We start from the raw sequence: 9,338 nt of genomic DNA, 5'->3' as shown, positions 1-9,338 counted from the left end.
CTTTAATATGGTAAAATTAGGCCATCATATTGTGCTTAATCTACTTATTTTCATGTGATGATCATGGTTACCTATTTGTGCTAATTAGTTATTGAATATATCTCTTTCAGTTTATTAGATATTTGTGATTGTACAATTGATAATATTTGTGTCTACTACTATTTTATTGATTTCAGGGAAAATGCATAAGTACCCCAACCTATGCCCGAAATCTAAGAGACACACTTATACTATACGAAGGTCCTATTACCTCCGAACTTATTTTATAAATAATTTTCTACCCATTTTCGGCCTACTTGGCACTATCAACCAGATAACTTGAAAAAATTGTCAACACGCGCTGGGCCCAGAAGATAGTGCCACGTAGGCCGAAAAGGGGTAGAAAATTATTTATAAAATAAGTTCGAGAGGGTAATAAGACCTTATAGTATAAGCGTGTCTCTGAGATTTCGGGCATAGGTTGGGGGTACTTATGCATTTTCCCTGGATTTCTCAATAAAATGTAAGATATGCATGCTTCAATTTCTTGGATATGAAAGAAAAATGACACTAGAATGCAAAAAAATTAGGTCTGTGCTCTGCACGGGCAATCTCATCAAGTAATAATATATATATATATATATATGATATGATTATTCAGTTTGACTTGTTTTTCACGTGTTATTGTGATTTCCTTATTAGTTATTAAACACATGATGTTGTACGTGCCTTTTTTTTTTTCTAGTCTCTCTATGGTATTGTGGTTTATCAGTTTTGAATATGACGTTTAAAATAAATATTTTAAAATGATAAAACTCACTTAAAATATAATAGAACTATTTTATTCATTGAAATCAATCCATTCATTTGCCACTATTAGGTGGACTACATTAATCAATATTTATCAATGAATTATATTTAATATACTATAATTATGGTATGTTTGAGTTGACATCTAAACACATGATTAGGTATATCTAAACACTTTTAGCTCAAAATTTGAAGAAAAAAAAAAGTGTGCGCATGCATGTTCTCAAACGTCCATTAAGTAGACACTACTAGAAATCATGAAATCAGCTACAAGATTTATTGCTAATTAGTTGTTAATCAATCACTAAATAGCTCGTAACTAATTAAATTATCAAATAATCCAGTGCTAATTCAAAAGTGTTTGATTGAAATACTTCTAGACTAGACCATGACATAGTTTGACTGTTTGAATATCTAAAAAAAATTATTGACAAATTTAAGACATTATTAATATATTTTTATTTTTTATTTTTTATTTTTCATTTTTACTCCACTGTCTTGAAGTCCTTATTGTTAAGTGGAATTCCTATTGATGATGGTAATGTAATCACGTCGGATGGCATGACACATATTATTTTCTTGTAGTGAGAAAAGTTAATTATTTTCTTCATTTCAATTGATGTGATAAAGTATATGTTGGTGTAATATACCACAAATAAAAAATATTACAGTTGAAAATAAAATGACAAAAATGAATAAACAAATTTTTAGGCTGAGACACGGATATCTCGCTCTATTTAAGGAGATTCAAGCCCACTGTGACATAATCTACACCGATCCAGCAGTAATACTCTTGACTTGTCCCCTCCAGGATACAACAGCCCAACAACGTCGTACAACTCAAACAACTCCGGATTAGTTGAAGAGTCCAAAGCTCCACAAAAAGAACACCTTCCTTCAACATATATAAATACTCTCTTTTGTATATAGTGAATATAGTTGAAGACTTAGAAATATTATTTCACACTTCTCATCTTTCTTGAGATCTCTTGTTGTCTCTACTTCCTCCAACACAAGGAAGACCACACTATTTATAGGTGATGAATTCTTCCTTTGCAATGAATAGGAAGATAATGGGTAGTAAATTTTCCAAATGAATGGCCCAAATGTTACATAAGTTACAAGACTTAAAGATAGAATAATGGGTGAAATGAAGAGTTGGTGGTTACATAAGTTACTAAAAACTAATGACCACTTTCTTCCACAATTGATAAGAGTAAAGAGGCACAAATGTAATGTCCATTAATAGACATAACATGATATATAATGTGACATATAATATATTTTTATTAATATTAAAAAATGTCACACCAACAATATATATGATCTCACACAAAGTTTAAGAATGAAAGACTTTTGAAACTTGTGGTTTAAAATTAATCATAGATATTTGTGTGGTTATAAATTATTTTATCAAGAATAAAATGGACATTTTAAATTTATATTATTACAAAATATAAAAATGTGTCATTATTTTGGAACTGGCTGCTAAAAAGAAAAGTGAGTCATATAAATTGGGACAAAGAGAGTACCTAACCAAACCGAACCGATTTATGTTATTTTTCAATAAAATTGTGGACTTTTATTTAAGTTTATAACCATCCCGAACAATTGGGATGATCTTTTTAATTTATGAAAAAAACTGAAAAATTCCTGAACTGAACTGAATAACCTTACATGTATGTAAATATAATTTATACTTTAACAATATGTTAAATTTAAATATAGAATATATTTATAACATTTTTCAAATATAAATATAAGATAGGTCCTAGGCCTCTGGTGACTAGACGACTTTAATTTTAGTCTTTGCTCTTTAATTAGTCTTTACTTAATTGAGTTTACAATTAAAAGATATTGTAATAGATATGCTCTATCAAACAATACAACAAAACATATGTAGACACTCCTATTAAATGTTTTAGATCAAACAATACGGCAACAAGGTTTTACATTCTTGTCTTCTTGATGAAGAATTAAAGTGCTTCTTCAAGAACTTATTTGTGAATTAAATATTTTAATAGTAGTATATTTTGAGGTGATATTTTAAGAGTAAAAAAAATCAAAAATTAACCGAATTGTACCGATACCGAAGAGAAACCTATATGATTGGGGTTTTAAAAAATCTAATTTTGGTTATATATTATAAAATACCCAAAAAATTGGGATTTCATAATTTTTAAAAAATAACCGACCGAACCGTACCATTGACACCCCTACCGATACATAGTGTTTTGGTTTCGAATACATTTGTCAACGTCTCGATATATCACATCTCAATTTCTGATACATCATTCAACGTCTCGATACATCACGTATGTAAATATTTTTGTAATTTTTTCAAATGATGGAAAATTTTAAAAAAATATAGTAAAACAAGCTGTGTATTTAGATAATTTTTCCAAAATAAATATGCCCATTGGAGTAATACTATTTTTGAAAGTGATGGGAAGCTCTTCATTTTCCCTCTTATTAATAAGTGAAGAAAGAGAGTAAAGTAAAGTGTACCTAAAAGAAACTTTGAAGTCTTTCTTGTTTCTTTTTTCTCTTTGATAATATCTTAAATATTCCTCAAATGGCATTTAGCCCATTAATCTCAATTTTACTCTATAAAATTATGAATATCACCCTCATGATATGAAGCTATTCTTATGAGCACTCGTATCTCATAGTTTACTTAACATCAAAATAGTATAATAATTAATTTACAATAAATAACATATGATAAAAATTATAAAAATACAATTAATAATCGACACTAATAAGCTTAAACCTTCACGAGACAGAAACCAGGCAAATTAATACAACACATGGTTGCACATAATAATTACTTACTCTTCAACCTCCACCATATATTCAAAGGTGAAATATATGGAGGAAATTAGAGCAAAGTCTTCATTGTTAGTAAGTGGATCCACTACATATACTGACATTCTTTTTAAAAGTAAATATATTATATTTAATCATATAACAAGTAAAATAAATTTAAAAATTAATAAATTATCAGAATAAATAATTTGCTTGATATATATAATTCGCTATATTGTTAGTAAGTGGAAATTAGAGCAAAGTCTTGTTATATGTTATATTTAACTGTATAACAAGTTTTTTGATATATAATTTTCTTCAAATGATTCACATTTGCGGTATGTTAAATTTTAAAGAAGGAAAATAAGAGGCAGACTAAGAACAAAGAAGCAACATCAACATAAAGAAGATGAGGGGCTAAAAAAGCTAAAGTAAACCTAATGGGCTCACATTTCACATAATTTGCCTTAAAAATATTTGGAACCTTACACAAATCTTACAGTGTTAAGAGCTAATTTACATAATATTTGTATTTTTTTTCAAATTACAAAAATTCCTTAAATTTGGTGGAATCCTGATACGATATCCCAAAACGTCCCGATACATCGTGTCTCAATTTCGGATACATCCCCCAACATCTCGATATATCGCATCTCGATTACGGATACATCACTCAACGTCCTGATACATCGCGTACGTCTCGATACACCGTGTACGGCCAGATACATCACTCAACATCCCAATACATCGCGTACGTCCCGATACATCACTCAACATCCCGATACGTCACGTATGTCCCGATACATTGCATAAAGTGATGTATCCGTGAATAGGAGTGAGTAGATATTTTTGTAATATTTTCAAATGATAGAAAATTTTAGAAATTATGATAAAAATAAGTTGTGTATTTAAGTAATTATATTGTTAGTAAGTGGAAATTAGAGCAAAGTCTTGTTACATGTTATATTTAATCGTATAATAAGTTTTTTGATATATAATTTGCTTCAAATGATTCACATTTGCGGAATGTTAAATTTTAAAGAAGATGAGGGCTAAGAAAGCTAAAGTAAACCTAATGGTCTCACATTTCACATAATTTGACCTAAAATATTTGGGAAATTTTACACAAATCTTATAGTGTTAAGAACTAATTACATAATATACCTACTTTCTTTCAAAATACAAAAGTTCCTTAAATTTGGTGGAATCCGGATACATCCCAAAACGTCCATCGCGTCCCAGTTTTGGATACATCCTCAACGTCTCGATATATCGCATCTCGATTTTGGATACATCACTCAGCGTCCTGATACATTGCGTAAAGTGATGTATCCGAGAATAGGAGCGAGTAGAAATTTTTGTAATTTTTTCAAATGATAGAAAATTTTAGAAAATACGATAAAATAAGTTGTGTATTTATGTAATTTTTCCATAATAAATATGTCCATTGAATAGTAATACTATTTTTGAAATTGGTGGGAAGCTCCTCATATTCCCTCTTATAAATAAGTGAAGAAAGAGAGTGAAGTAATATCCTTGTTTATTGATAATATCCTAAATATTCCTCAAATGGCATCTACCCAAGTTAAGATTCCCACCATAGATTTTTGCAAATCTGAGCTTAAACCAAACACTCTACAATGGGAATCAACAAAATTTCAAGTTTTTGAAGCCTTACAAGAATTTGGTTGTTGTGAAGCAATATATGACAAAGTTCCAAATGAAATCAGAGAGTGCATGTTTGATACTTTAAAAGAAGTATTTGATTTTCCATTGTCCAAATTGATAGAATATAGAGAGAAACCCTTTCATATCTATGATGGCCAAATTCCACTCTATGGTAGTGTGAGCTCTGTTGATTTGGTCCTCCTAAATAGTGTTGAAACATTTTCCAATACCTTTTGGTCTAATGGAAACCCTAATTTTAGGTATGCATGCATTATTACTTCTTTTAACAATCTAATCACATGATTCATTGTCGCTATTCATATAGAATTGGTTATGATTATGGGAAGGGATGGAGGGGAGTACATTTCATTGAGGAACAATGCAACAGTTGGACATGATTTAACATGCTCGATCGAACAAGATATCACAATCTAAAATGATTAAAAATAACATTTTAATATTATCTGCACATCGCATAGATACGTATACTAGGTATATATACATATATATTAAGTGTATTTCTTACATAATTTTGAGTAGTATCACAATTAATATTGCATTACTATTTATATAAGTTTTGTATGTTTTAATTTGGCAGCAATGTGATAAAGTCCTACTTCGAGCAAATTATGGAATTGAATGACATGATGAAAAATATGGTTTTGGAGAGTCTCTGGCTAAAAAATTACATTGATGAATTCTTAAATTCCAATGTTTTTATGTCAAGAATTACTAATTACAAGGTAATTAAAGGTGAAAATGAGAATAAATCAGCATTACCTTCCCACACAGATAGTTCCTACTTGACCATAATTAAACAAAATCAAAATGGATTGCAAGTTCTCTACAAAAATGGAGAGTGGATTGAGCTCAATCATACTTCACCAAATTCCTATATTGTTTTGTCAGCAGATGTTTTCATGGTAAGTTATTATTTATTTTTGATTACAGGAGTCAAAAATACGCCTAAACTTTTTATCTATATGTATTTTTGACGCTTAACTCTTTTTTTTTTTTGTGTGTGTGGGGTGGTTTGTTGCTATAGTAGAGGAGAATAAAAGAAATAGAGATTTTTTTTGTATGATTGATTATTCAAGCCCAACTAGAAGCTAAAATTAGAAGAGTTTTGAAGCAACGAAAAAAAAATGTTTGTGTGTGATTTATAGATCATGATGCAGGCTCGGTCCGTGTGAAAGAAATCACTAATATTTGTATTAGATTAAATTGTTTACCTAACTAACATCCCTTAAAGTGCTGTCCTTTCTCCAAACCCTATGTGAACGTCAAATATTTTATGCATCAACCTGTCTTATTTTATTTGATCCCAACTACAATCCACAGAAATTACTAAATCTTAATATTAGTTGGAATAACATATCTCTTTTCTGGAAAATTGAAAATGATACCAAAATTAACTATCATAGTCTTTTTTTATAATTGTCTTGTTATTATCTTATTAATTTAAAATTTTCTTTCTTCAGAGGAAATTTAAGTCAATCTTTTTGTTCATTAATTAATAATTAAAATAAATAATTTGTTATATATACTTTTTATGTGTTGATGATGTGAATTTATACAGGCATGGACAAATGATCGATTAATATCTGCTCAACATAGGGTTGTAACAAAAGGAGACAAAGATAGATTATCTATTTAATTATTTTCTTTCCCATATCCAGATTATACTTTGAAGGTCTCAAAAGAATTAGTGGATGAAGAACACCCTTTAATGCTCAAGCCTGTTAAGTTGCCTGAATTTAATAAATATATTATGTTAGGTGCTAAAAATGGATTGGGTGTCAAGAATTATTGTGGTCTTTAAAAATTTAATAGCTATGAAAATTTATTTATGTATTGTTTTGATGAATAAAATGTATCAGATGACTGGTTGAATATTTTGAATTTATATTTGGATGGTTATTACATATGATTGAGTAAAGTATTGTATTGTATTGTATTTTGTTGTGTTGTGTTGTGTTGTGTTGTATTGTATTGTATTGTGTTGTGTTGTACTATGTTGTTTTGATGAATAAAACATATGAGCGGTTGAATATTTTTAATTTATATTTGGATGGTTATTGCCCATGGTTTCATAACATATTGTATTGTGTTGTATTATATTATATCATTTTGATGAATACACCATATGGATATATTTTATTATTTTTCGTCATTACCACATTAGTAATTTAAAGAATAAATATACAATATTATATTTTTTTTAAAATACTAGATAGAGTTATTACAAAAAAAAGTAAGGTAAAAGATAAATTAGGATTATTAAATAATAAGCACAGAAAAAATGATGTTTACGAAGAGATAAAGATAATGACGCGACCACACCAAATTGATCATTGATCATTATTATTATCATAAGACTTCTCATCATTATATAGCGAAAATAATAATGATGATCCGATCACTATTATGAGTTACAAAGAATTATGTCACCATTTTCTCCAATTTATGCCTACTAATTATATATCATGCACTTAATATTTTAATTTCTAATATTAAAATGCTCAATAACATCAACAACAATACATCATAGAATCATAAGCAATAAGCATCCAAACATTACTTCAAAATATTTAACCACTTGTATTCACCAATACAACACAACACAACACAATATATTATTAAATCATAATCATTGTACTTGTCTTCCATCTATCATTCCCTTATTTGTTTATATCCTCATAAATTTTGATGTGTAATTGTGATGTCCTTATCAAACAATAAACACATGATGATGTAAGTACCTCTGTTTCCTATTGATGAATATGGAGGGAAGTTGTTCCCTCAAGCTGAGATAATCACACATTTTGTTTTTACTTTGTTGATACAATAAAATTAAATAAATTATTTTCAACATTTTCATTCAGTAAAAGATTAAAATATTTTCTCCATGTTGAATTCTAAAGTAGAGTACTATTTTTTACTTGTGAAAACATGAGTAAATATGAGCTAAATTGTATTTTACCAAACACAGTTGTTACCCGACCCATTTTTACTCATATAAAATATGGATGAGTTGAATTATTACTCATTTTATATTAACCCATTTTCAACCCACCCAAATTTGAACCAATCCATCCATTTGCCACTACTATAGGTGAAATACATCGATAATCAATTAATTTATGAATGAATTTTATTTAATATACTATAATTACAGTATGTTCAAGTTCACATCTAAACTCATGATAAGGTATATCTAAACACTTTTAGCTCAAAGTTTGAAGAAAAAAAGTGTGTGCATGTTCTCAAACGTCCATTAAGTAGACACTTCTAGACATCATGAAATTAACTACAAGTTGTATCGATAATTACTTGTTAATCAATCGCTAAATAGCTCGTAACGAATTGAATTTTCAAATAATCAACTGCTAATTCAAAAGTGTTTGATTGAACTACTTCTTGGCTAGACCATGTCATAATTGAGTATCTAAATGAAATATATTGACAAATTTTAAGAGATTATCGATGATTTTTTTATTTTTTATTTTTCATTTTTCATTTTTCATTTTGATAGTGGTAGAATCTTTTTGTCAATTACCCCACTGTCTTGATTTGTGGGTCACTTTATGATACATATAGCCTCATAAATTTTAAAGTCCTTATTGTTAAGTAAACACCTAATGTTGTACGTGCTTTTTGGTACGCGAGATAAGGTGAAATTCTTAATACTATAGTCTATAGTTTGTTAGGTTTGAACATGACATTTAAAACAACTACTTTAAGATGATAAAACTCATTTTTAATGTGTTGTAAATGTTGTATTCTCTATGTTTTATATGACATTATTTAACTTGGTATAATATTTAAGATTTTTCTTTGAAAAAAATTGTGGTCTAAAATAATCCCTAGATATTGTGTGGTTGTAAACTATTCATTAAGAGTAAAATATAATTTTAAAGTTAAATAGTTTCTAATAGTAAAATAACATTCTCTTTTGGGACGGATTAAAAGGGAAAGACTGTCACCTAAAATGGGAGAGAGGGCATATTCATCAAAATAATATATTACAATTCAATACAACACAACATAACATTTACAATATAATATACTGA

The 9,338-nt window shown here is 28.4% G+C and overlaps 1 pseudogene; it reads left to right on the top strand.

Annotated features, from left to right (window-relative positions):
* Positions 1-5,139: 5,139 nt before the first annotated feature.
* LOC125837900 (probable inactive 2-oxoglutarate-dependent dioxygenase AOP2) lies at positions 5,140-7,087 on the top strand (annotated as a pseudogene).
* The last annotated feature ends 2,251 nt before the right edge of the window (positions 7,088-9,338 follow it).

Source organism: Solanum verrucosum, unplaced genomic scaffold, assembly GCF_900185275.1.
Source record: "Solanum verrucosum unplaced genomic scaffold, falcon-dt-bn FXZP01000284.1, whole genome shotgun sequence".
Lineage (NCBI taxonomy): Eukaryota > Viridiplantae > Streptophyta > Magnoliopsida > Solanales > Solanaceae > Solanum > Solanum verrucosum.
This window is presented reverse-complemented; position numbering and strand designations above follow the sequence as displayed.